A 16,406-nucleotide genomic window follows, 5' to 3' on the forward strand; every position below is an offset into this window, starting at 1 on the left:
GAAAAAGGAAAAGAAGAAGAAAGACAGAAGAAAAAAGAAGAAGAGGAAGACGAGTGAATGAAATAATGTGAAGGGAAGACTTGCAAAAAAAACAAATCTTTCATGTTACTATATAAAACTTTTGCTTGCGCTTCGCGCCAGAATTGCCTGTTCGATGAGATTCATATCTTGTTCAATAGGCTGATATGGAGCAAGTTTTGAAGTCAATATACAAAATATATTTTAGCTCGGACATCGAGCTTTCATCATTTTTTTTTTCATTAACAAATTTAAGTGCTCTAGCTGTAAAATGTCCCTTTTATAGTCTACATATCAGCATTTTTAAGCTCACGCTGCGTGGTCAAATTGTTTGATTTGCCAAGTTCCTATTGTGTACGTGTATTCCATAATGTTCCATTAAACAAATGTATTCAGACTGCCCAGATTCTAGGTCTAAATCTAAAACATGCGCGATAGCCTGCATGTTCTTTATATTAAATGTACTTAAATTATCCAGTCTCACATCAGAATTTCAATAATTGTCTGCTCACGATTCACGATCGCATTATTAATGATACCCAATTAACTATATCATATTTATGATTTACAAAATATGAATAGAGTGTCCCGCTTTAAGGTCTAAAATCTCAATTTTCTTCCTCTCGCGCTTCGCGCTCGCATCAATTTTTTAGTTACGTAACTATCCCATTTATTAATACAAAAAGTGCTCAGAATGACAATTTTTTAGGTCGGAACGTCAAAAAAATTTGCTCGCGCTTGCATTATTGAAATATATACTGTCTTCGTTGGTAACTGTAAGCAGTCCTTAACAGGTCCCTTTTCGATAATGCTAGAACAGTTAATAAAAATTTCTGCTCGCGCTTGGCATTCGCAGTAACCATCTAGTTACATACGAATCTTGTTCAGGATCACACATAACATTGCCCAGAATATTAAATTTTCAGGACAAAATACATGAAAGTAAAAAAAAATCGCTCGCGCTTCGCGCTCGCACTTTTTATAAGGCTTATGAGACTATTTCATGGTTATGTTGTTTTATAAGAATAAAACTAAGAAGTGACTGATCGGGGGAAATATAGGTGAAGATAATTTCGGGCCCCGTCCCCTATTGGCGAAAGTCGGATCCGTCCTTGTGACACATACACACACAACGGAAAAAATGGTGCCCCCCCCCCTGAAAAAGCAAGGACCCCCCCAGTGCCCCCCCCCCCTCCCCCCAGGCAAAAAATCCTAGCTACGCCTCCCAATCGGCTGACCAAAAAAACCGGGGAAAAGGAGAAAAAAAAAGGAGAAAGGAAGAGAAACGCAGTGGGAAAAAAACTATTGTTCATTTCAATGTTATTTTACATTACAATTATGTTATGTCATATTACATAAGAAACATTTTTTTCATAACTTTATAAAACATAATTTGCTCAGGGCCTATGTCATTGTTCCTAGTGCTCGCATTTTCTGCTTAACGAGATGTATAATCCTGTTTTCAAGTCAACATACACCAAATATATTTCCTCGCACTTCAAGTTATTATTGTTTTATGCACAATAGTATGCTTCTTTTTCATGACTACTTAAAGTAGGCCATTTTAAGGTCTTAATATATAATACATTTCCTGTCCGTGCTTACGGACGCATTAGTGGATTGGTGAGATATGTCTGCTCTCCATGAATTCCTAAAATCAGTCCTTAAAATGCCCGTTTTTCATGTCTGAATATCAAAAATTTTCAGCTCGCACTTCGCGCGAGCATCATTTTGGTTAGTGAAATACGTATGGTCTTGGTGGATTCTTACAAACAAGCTTTAGAATGCCCCTCTTCAGATCTGAATCTTCATCTCGCGCTTAGCACTCGCAATATTTGATTAGTGAGATGCGTATGATAATCATGATTACAATGACTACAAAAGTGCTTCATGTGTTCAGTTGTAATTATAACAAAGTCAGCAAGCGCTTGGCACTCGCATTAGATGACTATCATATACTCATAATGAATTCCTAAAATATAGTCCTTAATATTTCCGTTTTGGGTCAATATTTTTAATACACAAAAAATTTCAGCTCGCGCTTCGCACTCGCATTATTTGATCAGTGAGATGCATATCCGTTTAATGGCACTGTCCTTAAAATGTCTCTATTAGGTCAGTATACCTGACAACTGAGCGCGCCCGCGCGCTCACCAAGTGACTCAATTTTTTTGCTGGTGCCCCCCCCCCCCCCCATGCCGTGACCCACGGCACGCCACTGCGTGTGAGTGTTTTCGATTTATACCTCTGGGCATTCAGCACGAGCTGAAAATCTTTGATATTCCGATCTGAAAAAGATCAATTTAAGCACTATAGTAGACCGGCCAAAAGTAAAAAAGTGCTCTAGATAAGGATTCGACGGCAAAATTTGTTAATGCTTGGCATCCCAGCTAAAAGTCTTGCAAAAATACCCAGGAATAGCGTACGGCCGGATGCCAAGCGCAATTTTGCGTGAAAGTGTAATTTTTTGCGTAAAATCTGAAAGAATGTCGAAAATCACGCATTTTGATATTTTGACGGATTATTTTAATATTTTAAATTATCTTTGATATGAAATTATTTTTATTCAGAGTTTCAAATTATAAGTCTCATAAATATGCCTTTCAAATTTGAATATTACACACACACATATGGCACAGGAAAACATAAAACCGCGATTTCCTCAAAATAAAAGTTTGTGAAAACTATCAATAGTTTGAAGTTTTTTACGCAGCTTAAATTCTTCGATTTAACTGCGTTTATCCATCAAATGTATAGTAAATGTCCTAATGTCACAAATATTAAAAGAATTTTTAAGTAAGATGGAAGATATCTCACTTTATGTTATTTATGAAAGGAGACAATGTGCATTTTACCAGGTGCGCATTTTGAAAGAAAAATTGAAAATACCGTACATTATGTACATAATTACATGTATAAGTACTGTGGCGAAAATGGAGGGAAGGGGGAAAGAGATGTGCTTCACGGGGGCTCTTCAATCCCACCGCTGCCCCCGGTGTGGCGAAAATAGAGGGGGGGTGTGGTTCACAGGGGCTTTCCAATCCTTCTCTCTCTTTTATATCAACTATAGTTCGAGGGGGTATGGGTAGTACTGGGAAAATGGGGTACGGGGCGCTTCTCTCTCGATCAATCCCTCTCTTGGTAGCGAGCGGTCAACAAAGCAACAGTGGGGCTGAGATCCACGCATTGTGTATGACATAGGTGCTAAACCAATGACGACACGGAGAGCATAATCTTGCAGTGCAACTATATTGGGGCTCTACAGCTCCCATTTTATTGATACTACTTCCAACCAATCATACTGATGCAGTGTATATACAGTGAAGGCCAATACCAATGCATTATACATGGCCATATAAAAAGTGAACATGATAAATATAATAATAGAACAAGCCAATGAGAACTTGGGTCGGCGCAGGCATCAATGTTTTGGACTATATATATCCCTTGACCCATAACAGTATATAACGGTCCCTAATCTATCTGCATAATCCCTTCTCATTGCACTGTGGGGCTGGCTTGGCAAACATTGCGAGGAAGGGGTTTGGAACAGGTATATGAGTACATCATTAATGTACTATGCATTAAAGTAAGCTGTCCCTTGCTTTCCCAACTGCGCCTGTCAGCCTAACTGCCCACATGCCTGAGTCTTTCCTACCCTAATGATTAAGTCCCTGTGTAAACAGTGGATGGTGGAACCCCAACAAGTTTATGTAACAATTTGCCTAACCCTATTAAACTCTTCTCCTATGTAAACCCATGGGCAGTGCTTTAGTGTACACTAGTAACCCCATACTAACAATGGATACCCCTTGTTTTGGTATGGCTATGCAAACAGCCATGGCAATGAGATGACCATAATATACGTAGGGGAGGCTAGGACGCTGTTCGTGTAATACACATACTAGGCAGCCCCGTGGTAGTTCCTCGACCCATGTATTATTATGTAACCCCATACCAAGGATGTAGCAAGCCCTATGAATCCCCCTTGTTTTGGTATGGCTATGCAAACAGCCATGGCAATGAGACGACCATAATATACGTAGGGGAGGCTAGGACGCTGTTCGTGTAATACACATACTAGGCAGTCCCGAGGTAGTTCCTCGACCCATGTATTATTATGTAACCCCATACCAAGGATGTAGCAAGCCCTATGAATCCCCCACTAACCTAACGTGATGTGGCCTAGTATGTACACCCCATAGAGCAATTGGGGATGCACAGCCAGTACATGGATGCTGTTCGTGTGAGCAAGCTAGCTCGAGCATTTACTAGGCTACCCATTAGTAACTGTGCACCACCTCTCACCCATAGGCGTTGTATACCAGCCTTCTGCCCCCCACCCAACCCAAGGTGGATGTAGATGGTAACCTACATTGATGTTGATGCCTGGCCCCCCAGTCTCACGACTGAAATTTAGATGCTTGGTGGTACGGAAGTTGCCTGCTCGAGTCTGCTCTGGAAGTGCCTCTCTTTTACCCGAAAAATCCTCCCTATTTATACCCTTCGAGCGAGCCCTTCTATACCACTCAAGCATAGACTCTGGGAGAGTTACATAAGCATTACTTCTGCTCATTAAGCATTGTAAACCCCGGAAGATAGTTTTACCCATAGGGAGCTGTACTTAAAATTCAGCTATTTCTCCCCACTCTAAACACAGGGGCTGGAATTAGCCCGGCCAGGGTAACTATATCTGGCCTCGATCATAACCTCCCTTGTTCTCTATATACTCCTAAGAGTTACAATAAATCACTTAAGTCAATACCTCCCGAATTATACCTTAACTACTGGAGTTGAGCTGGAAGTAGGGCTGTGCGGTATTGGATGGGTTAGTGCTAGGTTTTCACAAGCTTCTATTGTCTGGAGATTTTGGTCATTTATAAAAAGGTAGTTTAAGCCTATTTCACTCCTGGGTAACGGTCAATCAGTGCTACTGCGTGTAGGTGTTGGTCGGCCTGGGAGTGAAACGGTTAAACTGGAGAGAATTTTGCCTGTCCATCTCTTCCCGCGAGAGGGCTCTTTACCTTAAAGCTGCATTGTGGGTTTTCACCTAGCTTAAAGTGACATTTCGTCACACAGCCCCCTCCCCAGCTCGATACTCCTGGATCGAGGAAATTACTTTGGTCTGGCAAAATATTTTCCATTCCATCAACACATTGACTAATACCGTCCTACCAAAGTGCAAAAAAAAAGACCTACATAACTATCTACTTCCATCTAAATTCTTGCTCTACTTACATCTACTTGGGGTTCCTAAACAATGCTATATACCCCTCTAATCGGCTAAGTCACAATACAAAACAAAACAAGTGATCATTCACCCCTCTAGTGTTCTACCATATCCCTTATAGTAACACACATATTTGAGTGAAAATCTTATCCGTTTTGAGCACACCAAAGTTGCAATAAGCAACGAAATCTTACTGTACCTCTACGAAACCAATGTCTTACTAAAATATAATAATAACTCATACCTACGCAACCGAATCAAGTTCGTACTAAGACATTAGACCAATTTACTCTCTACATCCCTAAATAAGCCTACTATGACACCATAAACACACATCTATGTAATACTCATGTATAACAAGAGTATATCTACCACCTACCAATTTGCGTTACATCCCGATCCTTGACTATTAAACTATTCAACAAAGTCTACCAACGTTCTAATATTCTCTTCTACCTTCCTCAAGAAAACACACTTAATACAAAGAAAGTTATAACATTGCAGTCTGACACTTTAACTCTAAACCATCGTGGATTGACGTACATAACTATATTGACGTACATAACTCTAGCCGTGTCTTGCTAAGGACAAGGAAAATAGATAGTAGAATGCAGTGACAAAGATGAGTGACAAGAAGGTTGTGAGGAAAGAAGGGAGAATAGTCTGCTTCTAGGTAGTCTGCAGAGGTATTATAGGAGGGTAGGAAAGTTTGTTAAAAAGAATAAGGTATGGAAATTCGTTAATGCAAGTAGTGGAGAGTAGTAGGATAGTACTACGCTGAGTAGCGTGACAGATTTGAAGTGCCGAGAAGAAATGGCAAGGAAAAGAGAAAAGAGAATAAGGATACAATAGAACCTACGTTTTATCAACAAAAATAATGAACCATACCTATCAATGCCAAAGCATTAGACGTAGTCATCAAGGTATACAGTCCTTCGCTTTTGATATACTCATGACCCACTAAAATCAAATCTACTGCTCTTATAGAAATCAGGGTTCAAAGTCTATTCAGTCTCTTAATCCTGCGTCTTTCATTTAAAGAGAGGCCAATCATCATGCCCAATGTCTTTCCAGTCATTGTTCAAATCATTATCGATGGGGCATTACACAACCCATATTTCTCCTTCCCTTGGTCCATTCTAGTAGAAAGGGCTGCTCTCGATTCCTCGTGTCCTCATTGTCCTCATCCAGTTCCAAACTGCGGAACCATTTGCTTCTCCTAACAGTTGTTTGGTGTTGCCAGTCCGTGTGATTGGATAGGCATCGTTTAATGCGACGTCATCGATTTTCCAAAATTCAACACAGAACCTTGTCGAAACATTCCTTTTCTCCGTAACACAAAAAGGTGATTAACATGGGTTGCAAGATGGTTCATTCCATTGACCAGCATTTTCCAACCAGTTCATCTGCCTCAGTCTGCTTCCACCTTACAAACCGTACTGGTGACTGCCTGATGTGTGTCATTCATCTCGTATGAAGATGATGCTTACTCAATCCATAACAATTATCACTGTCCGCCCTGGCAAATAAAGTTGACATTCCGCGAAAAAAACGTTTTACTGCGGCCTCCTGCCCATGATTCCAGTGTTCACTAAATGATTTGATTGAACTTGGACGTCATAGTCCAAATGTCCTTCTCCATTCAAGAATGTAGAGTTTCTGTTATAAGCTATGTGTGAACGTCCTGTCAATCGTTGGGATTGATACACAAATCAATTGTGATTCAGCTCCTCCACTGATCCACGTTATCACTGTTTGCTTACGTCTCACCGTGGTTGTAGCGACAGAAGGTCCAACGAATATCATTTGCATATAACAGTCAATTGTATATGAAGTAGAGTCCATATAACTGTTTCCGGTGAATCTCGTACACATAACTTAATCTCTGCTACCAAGTATCACACAAATCATAGGCACACAGAACTGCACTGTATCCCCACTAATAGCAGGTACACACTTTCAAGTGCTCTAGCCCTGTCCATGTGCCCATAACAGCGGTCAACTTGAAAGGCCGATTGTTCAGTTTCTTTTCACTACTCTCCGTCCGCTTGTATATTACGACAGGCTTCTGTTTTGTTTTGCTCTACCATATCAACACTGATTTCCTACCACTCTGCTTCTCCAAGTCTCATCACCGGTGTCTCCCGAGTTTTGCTTTGCGACCCTAGCATTTCGGTCTAAGCGGCTCTGCCATGCCATCTCTGTCCTGCTGTCTCACTGGCCATGCTCCGCCTTCACAGCCCTGCTATCTCCATGGCTCTGCATGGCCGTCACAGCCCTGCTGTCTCCTGGCTCTGCCGTCACAGCCCTGCTGTCTCACTGGCTCTGCTCTGCATGCCGTCACAGCCCTGCTGTCTCACTGGCTCTGCTCTGCATGCCGTCACAGCCCTGCTGTCTCCCTGGCTCTGCTCTGCCGTCACAGCCCTGCTGTCTCCCTGACTCTGGTACCTGCTGTATATTGGATACTGCAAGTGATTGCGTAGCTCGTGGATTGTAGCGGTCAGTACCTGCTATGTTAGGTACTGCTAGGTGTACTGCTGCCTGTTGATTGTAGTGGTCAGTACCTAGCCGTTGTGTTAGGTACTGCTAGCTGTACTGCTGCCTGTTGATTGTAGTGGCCAGTACCTGTTGTGTCAGGTACTGCTAGATGTACTGCTGCCCGTTGATTGTAGTGGTCAGTACCTGATGTGTTAGGTACTGCTAGCTGCACTGATTTCCGTTGATTAATTGTAGTGGTCAGTACCCGTTGTGTTAGGTACTGCTAGGTGTACTGCTGCCCGTGGATTGTAGTGGACAGTACCTGATGTGTTAGGTACTGCTAGGTGTACTGCTGCCCGTTGATTGTATTGGACAGTTTGTTTGACCTAGCACCAACTCAGCTCGCCGACAGCTTCCCCTCCGCTTTCAGTTCTGCTGCCTCCAACTAGCTCAGCCTTGCTCCTACAGCACAGTTCGCTATTGATGTGGTACTGCTACCAGTTTGCCCTCCGGTATCTGGTGATTAACAATAGTCAATTAATCTCAATCCCACCGCTGCCACCAGTGTGGCGAAAATGGAGGGAAGGGGGAAAGAGATGTGCTTCACGGGGGCTCTTCAATCCCACCGCTGCCCCCGGTGTGGCGAAAATAGAGGGGGGGTGTGGTTCACAGGGGCTTTCCAATCCTTCTCTCTCTTTTATATCAACTATAGTTCGAGGGGGTATGGGTAGTACTGGGAAAATGGGGTACGGGGCGCTTCTCTCTCGATCAATCCCTCTCTTGGTAGCGAGCGGTCAACAAGGCAACAGTGGGGCTGAGATCCACGCATTGTGTATGACATAGGTGCTAAACCAATGACGACACGGAGAGCATAATCTTGCAGTGCAACTATATTGGGGCTCTACAGCTCCCATTTTATTGATACTACTTCCAACCAATCATACTGATGCAGTGTATATACAGTGAAGGCCAATACCAATGCATTATACATGGCCATATAAAAAGTGAACATGATAAATATAATAATAGAACAAGCCAATGAGAACTTGGGTCGGCGCAGGCATCAATGTTTTGGACTATATATATCCCTTGACCCATAACAGTATATAACGGTCCCTAATCTATCTGCATAATCCCTTCTCATTGCACTGTGGGGCTGGCTTGGCAAACATTGCGAGGAAGGGGTTTGGAACAGGTATATGAGTACATCATTAATGTACTATGCATTAAAGTAAGCTGTCCCTTGCTTTCCCAACTGCGCCTGTCAGCCTAACTGCCCACATGCCTGAGTCTTTCCTACCCTAATGATTAAGTCCCTGTGTAAACAGTGGATGGTGGAACCCCAACAAGTTTATGTAACAATTTGCCTAACCCTATTAAACTCTTCTCCTATGTAAACCCATGGGCAGTGCTTTAGTGTACACTAGTAACCCCATACTAACAATGGATACCCCTTGTTTTGGTATGGCTATGCAAACAGCCATGGCAATGAGATGACCATAATATACGTAGGGGAGGCTAGGACGCTGTTCGTGTAATACACATACTAGGCAGCCCCGTGGTAGTTCCTCGACCCATGTATTATTATGTAACCCCATACCAAGGATGTAGCAAGCCCTATGAATCCCCCTTGTTTTGGTATGGCTATGCAAACAGCCATGGCAATGAGACGACCATAATATACGTAGGGGAGGCTAGGACGCTGTTCGTGTAATACACATACTAGGCAGTCCCGAGGTAGTTCCTCGACCCATGTATTATTATGTAACCCCATACCAAGGATGTAGCAAGCCCTATGAATCCCCCACTAACCTACCCTTACAAAAAATTCCTGCAGTACTTTAGTGGTACTCTGTTGTACCTGTGTGATACTTCTGTCATACACGACGGTACCGCAGAATTACCACAGGACTTATGTGGTATCACTCTGTGATAGTTCTGTCATACTTCTGTGGTACATTAAAATATGAAAATTTCCTGCAATACCTTAATGGTACTCTGTCGTACCTGTGTGATACTTCTGTTGTACAAAACTGTATAGGGAATTACGACAGGACTTCTGTGGTATCACTCTGTGATAGTTCTGTCATACTTCTGTGGTACATGAAAATATGAAAATTTCCTGCAATACCTTAATGGTACTCTGTCGTACCTGTGTGATACTTCTGTTGTACATAACTGTATACAATATCACTCTGTGATAGTTATGTCGTACTTCTGTTGTACATGAAAATTCTAAAATATCCTGCAGTACTTCTATGACAACCCTGCGATACTTCTGTTGTATATGAACATTTTTTAAATTTCCTGCAGTACTCCTATAGTCCTATTACTACGCACTTCTATGGAAACCCTGTGATACTTCTGTGGTACATGAACATTTTGAAATTTCCTGCAGTACTCGATCCTATTAAAGGCACTTCTATGGAAACCCTGTGATACTTCTGTGGTAAATGAAAATTTTGAAATTTCCTGCAGGACTCAATATATAGGCACTTCTAAAATTCTATGGCAACCCCAGTGCTATACTTTCAAAATTTCCTGCGGTACTTCTCATGCAGCCACCCCAGAAATATGACTGAAACTGTATCACAGACGTTATGGTGTATTTTCTGTGGTACATGAAAAATTTAGTTTCCTTCAGTACTTGCATGGAAGCCCTGTTTGTACCACAGACTAATTTTTTTTTTTATTTCCAGTGAGGGATTTATCTTTTTTCTTCAGTTTCGGGAGAGGTCAGTAGCGTATTGAGTCTTATATTTTTAGAAGGCCATATGGCTTAAAAGGGCACCATTCATTTTAAAAAGTACAATTTTTTATATGAAAATTTAATTTTGTGATAGCTATTTTGACATATAGGCCCTATTTGAAAATTATATTTCACCCTGTCCCATTGTGTAGGTCTATATCAGCGAGGGGGGGGGGGTTATGCCTACTGAGACTCAGAGGTTTTAAGTTTGATAGCTTCTATTTCTACGAGAAAGGGTACTATACGTACTAGATCAAAACTAGGAGCAAAGCGCGAACTGAAAAATGCGAAAAATTATTGACCCCAAAATGGGCAACTTATATTTTGAGGACTCTTGTTCTTTTTCAGGGTTATTTCTTTTTCATGCGCTCTTTTAAATTTCAATTATCATTTGTTTTGTTTGTTCGCCACTTATTTTTCATAAAAAACAGGATGAATAATAAAAAAATTGACTACATTTAAAAGGGTACGTGTTGAAATATACAGGACACACCTAACACCCTTATAGAGCTTAATGGTTGTGAGGAAGCCGGGTTGAATTTCAAAGAGATATTGTAATGAATAAAAATATAAGCATGAACGTATTATTCTACTTCATCCATCTCTTTCTAACAATACAAGAAAATAATTGAAGGGGAGGTCAAGGCTAGAGATAATCAATAAATAGAGTAAAATTCACAGAGCAAAATGCTTAAAATTTATTCAAAATCGGATGACAAATAACGAAGTTAAGTTGAATTTTAAGGATTTGCAATATTCCCATGAAACAGTTTTATTTAGGCATGTCTCATGAATATTCATTAGGTGGGCTGATGATGTCATATCCCATGTTCTTTTGTACATTATATGAAATTAGATTTATTCAACATATTTCTACCAAGAACTTAAACAATTGGAATGACAACTGATTAACCGCATTAGTTATTTAATGCAGCAACTTCATTACAATGGAGACACATTATTTACACATGTATTGAAAAAATTAGATAATCATAATTTCATATCTAACATTAAAAAAGGAAAATGGGAATGTCACATCATCAGCCCACCAAATGAATATTCATGACGATGTGCACACTATCTGTTTTCACAAAATATTGATAAACAATTAACATAAGAAAGTTCAGCGTTGAATGTTGATTAAAAAATAAATCTCAGTTAAAATGCTATCTAAGATTTTGTTTTACACGTTTGATAACCAAGTTTTAATGCGATACTGGCCCCTTGAAGTTTTTATTGCGAGAAAATACATTTTCCAAGTTTCCCATCTATTTTTTTTTATTTATTTTTTTTTAGTAAAAAGGACCTATTTTCTTACAAATATATTTTTACAAATAAAATTACTTCAATATTTGTTCTCCTATTCACAATATTTTTTTCTATTTTACAGGTGGAATAGGATAAACTAAAAATAGGATATTTAATTTCCATTTTAAGGCCTATTTTTTTTTTTTTTGCTTTATATCCCCGGTTTATATCTTTGCAACCTTGCAATATGTTAGCCAGGCTGGTTTATATCTATTTCTTTTTAAATCAAATAAATTTGTATATTTTCAATCTATTTGTATGATGCGAGGCTATATATAGTTTGTAAATATGTTTTTTAATTGCAAGAACAATCTTGTATCTCTGTTCACATATGATGGCAGTTTATTTTGCTTCTTTTTTCTAATTTGTATGAAGTTTGTATCTATATATTTTCAAACTATTTTCCATCCTTAAAGTGTCACGACCGATGTCATTATTTTTTTACCTCGTTGGCAAAGTTATTATCTTTTCTTATGTTTTGCTTCAAAATGGTATCTTTATATTTGCTTGTCTTGCTCCTCCACCCCTTATCAAAATACCCTGCCGGCAGTTGATCTAAGATTATTTTCTTTTACTACTTGAACGTTATAAAGGGATCTTTCCTTCGATCGCAAGAAAGGATAAAATGTGTGTTTTTGAAAATAAATAAAATGAAAAATACATAGGATTGGAGCTGTGATTTTCCTCATTGCTTTCTTTGTCATCCTACTTGCATACTAGTAGGCCTATATAACATATTTTCAGTAAAAGCTAAATTGTGAGACATGTTTTTAAATCCTATCCTTATATTAAAAAAAAAAGAATAAAGAGAAAGAAAAAATTAAAAGACATAGAAAAGAAAAAGAAAGGAAGAAGAAATAAATATTTGAATTTTACTTTATCCAATTACTTTACGTTAATAATATGATATATATGATGGCGAAAATAGTCAAATTGTCTGGTTGCCAAGTAAAAAGTAAGACCCCCCCCCCCCTCCTCCCCCGTACAAATTCAAACGCACGGACTGCGGCTAACTAGTAATTTGCACGCGTACGTACGTACCTACCGTATACGTGTTTCCGGTTCCGCCATTTGAAAAAAAAACGTTCGTAACTGCCTCAGCTGAACCTGAAGCTTGATGAAGAAGGCCGTCAATATTTCAACTGAACAAAAACTAACAGAATATGGATCAGATTCGGACAACGACTTCTTAAGACATTCACACAACAGGCTAAACAGTAAGTTAGATCCATTTTTCGTAGTTTGGCGCGGCATGCACTTAAATTTCTTCGACTTTTTAAATCATTACCGTACGGCCACTGCACTGCCGTTGTTCCCGATCGCTTAACGGGTGGGGGCTGATCTGCGGTGTGCGCGGCCGGGGACGGCCAACGGCTGGCTAGTATTGATGGCGGCGGTGAGGATGTTTGTATTGTCATGATTGTAGCCAGGTCAGGGGTGGCCTGGAGGCGTTTGGGGAGTGAAAGTAATATATGGTTGGAACTACCCCTTATCGACCACCTAATCTTCTAAGCATCGTATCTGCGAAAATATCAATTTTACCCAGTTTTTCGTCTCATTTGTGCAGAAAATTGAGCAGATTAGATTCCCATGTTTCGCTCGGCGACTCCAATTCAATCCGCGTATATATCGACGAACAACGAATGCGACGATTTTACATTTGCTCATTTGCACCCGTCTTTTGAAACCGACCACCCGCGATACACTAAGTTTACGGCCGAATGTTGCTCCAAAATATTTGATTTATTTAACTTGCTTATCACACAATTTTGTAAATGGAAAAGAAGTTCATTTCCCCCATTAGGCACTTATAAAGTTTTTTACACGAAAAATAATACAAATATTGAGAAAAATCATGTGAGAAGATGAGCAGATACTCACCGATGATCTTGTCGCCATATTTCCTTCTTTGTTCGTAGCCTAGTTAAAAGACGCGTATAAGAGAGGGCGACGATATCATGAGCAGTGCCAATTTAAAAAAAAAAAACTTCGGCCGATGATAATCGTGAATTATAAAATACTTGCATTAACCAATAAATATTTATGTGCTAAGCCTACGTATAGTAGAAATAATTTTACTCCCCAGATGCCTCCAGGCTAGTCATGACAAGTCTCTCAGTCACATTTCGTCGTCAATATACCCACTGCTTTTCAGGCGCTAATGCAGTTTCGCATCTGCCGATTACCAGCATACCTCATCACCAATACTTGTTCCCAGATGTCATGACAAGTCTCTTGGTTCACATTTCGATGTCAATATACCCACTGCTTTCCCAAATATTGTGAGGGGTAACGGCTGTATTTTGACTGCGATCTCGAAGACACCGAATCCTCAGTCAAACATCGCTTTGCTCACATTATTTGGTTGCTAAATTCAGTCCATATCAACATTACAGCGATGGCAAATCCAAGCGATCTGCGAAGCGATGTCTACGGATTAGATCAACGAGGTCAAGATCGAAGCCGAAATACAGCCGTTCTCGATCAGGATATTTTGAAAAGCAGTAGGTATATTGACATCGAAATATGACTGCGAGACTTGTCATGACATTTGGAACAGATATTGGTGATGAGGTATGCTGGTAATCGGCCAGTGCGAAACTGCATTAGCGCCGCTTTTCCAAATATTGCGAGCGGTAACACCTGTATTTTGACTGTGATCTTGAAGGCATCGATCGTTCGAATCCTCAGTCAAACATCGCTTCGCTTGGCTTCACCGCTCGCCGTCATGTTGATATGGACTGAAGTTATGCAACCAAAAGATTCACATGCGGCATGCTGGCAGTTCGTTTGCCACATGTTCACATGATTTGGTTGCTAAATTCAGTCCATATCAACATACTGCGCACGGCGAATCCGAGTGATCCGCGAAGCGATGTCTACGGATTAGTTCAACGACGTTGAGATCAAAGCCGAAATACAGCCGTTCTCGATTACGATATTTTGTAAAGTATTGGGTATATTGACATTGAAATGTGACTGAGAGACTTGTCATGACATTTGGGAACAAGTATTGGTGATGAGGTTTGCTGGTAATCGGCCGGTGCGAAACTGCATTAGCGCCAGATTGGGGACAACAACCTAACTAAATAGTAAATATTTATGACACCTCCAAACCTTCAACCTGTCAACTTCTTTCTTAATGATAGACGGTAGTGGCATCACATGGAAAGCCAAGAGAGCACCGATGGGTGTATTACGTGCCGCTGTGTACAATGTCAACAGTTGCATGGCAATCCCTACCTCGAGCAAAGTTTGTGCAGGCTCCACTCCACTTAACTACGGCTACACAACACTACGCTCCACCTACTCGAACTTCGAGACCATGAACTCGATCTGATATTCTGAGTGACAGAGGTGGGATTTTATGGGGGTGGGGAATATAAAATTCATGCAACATCTTGATTTTTAAAAAGAATTAAAACTAATATTCTTACTTTACACAAAGTTTCATTTAGTTCCATGCTTTTATCAGTCTCAAAATTGGTGATTTAGAGCCAACATGAAGTTCCTCACACATATTTATAATTCGCTGCCGATTTCAAAACATTGCATGCGGATGCAATATGCGCGAGATACCGGGTCTGGTCTGACCCGACCGACCTCACGCGCATGCAATGTATTGAATATTGATACGTGTGAGAAACTTCATGTTGGCTCTAAATCATCAATTTTGAGACGGATAGAGGCATGGAGAAGAAGTGAAACTTTGTGTGCAGGAAGAATATTAGTTTTAATTTTTTTAAAGAGCGTGATGTTGCATGAATTTTATTACCCCCCCCCCCCATAAAATCCCACTTTTTGTCACTCGGAATATCAGATCCAGTTCAAGGTCTCAAAGTTTGGGTAGGTGGAGCGTAGTGTAGCAATAGTGAAGTGGAGTGGAGCCTGCACGAACTTCACTCGAGGTAGGCAATCCCACAAATTTAAAAGAGGTTTCTATAAAATCAAGTCCGGCCTTCTATGAACATGACAAACTTACGAAAAGATGTGAAGTCAATTCACCCTAAATATCATCAATATCCCTCAAATAGCTTCATTTAAGCACTAATTTCTCTTCCGGTTGATAAAATATGGATCCGTCTTTAATTTCCAAAATTGTTCGTCTAATTAGCTAAAGGACGCATGTTTTATCTACATATTAAAGACACTACATAGAAAAGACTAGGCACAAAGACTATTATACATGTAAATCGATGCAAAGCATTACGCGATGTCGGCACAGTGTCCAATCTTCTTATTGTAAAGACTTTAGCGACAATAACAGACTGTGAGTAAGGTTAAAATGCTCCTCTACTTTTAATGTTTTTCATTAGTGCTGTTGTCGGGAACAAAAATCCATGTCGACATGTCGCTTAAAAATTAATCCCGACATCGACAATGTCGACATGAAAAAGGGACCGTAATTTAGCCTGGGCTCCCTAACATAAAAAAAAGCATTCGATCGTGGAACAACACTCTCAATCAAATATATTCACCTTGACACGAGTGATATCCCCACACTAAATCTATATAATACAGGCTCAGTTCGGGAAAACATATTTTTTACCAAGCTGGAGTGAATTCACTTCCAAAATCACCGATTTAATCCACATTTTTTTTCTGGAGAATCAAGTTTTTGTA

This window comes from Lytechinus pictus, chromosome 1 (assembly GCF_037042905.1).
Source record: "Lytechinus pictus isolate F3 Inbred chromosome 1, Lp3.0, whole genome shotgun sequence".
Lineage (NCBI taxonomy): Eukaryota > Metazoa > Echinodermata > Echinoidea > Temnopleuroida > Toxopneustidae > Lytechinus > Lytechinus pictus.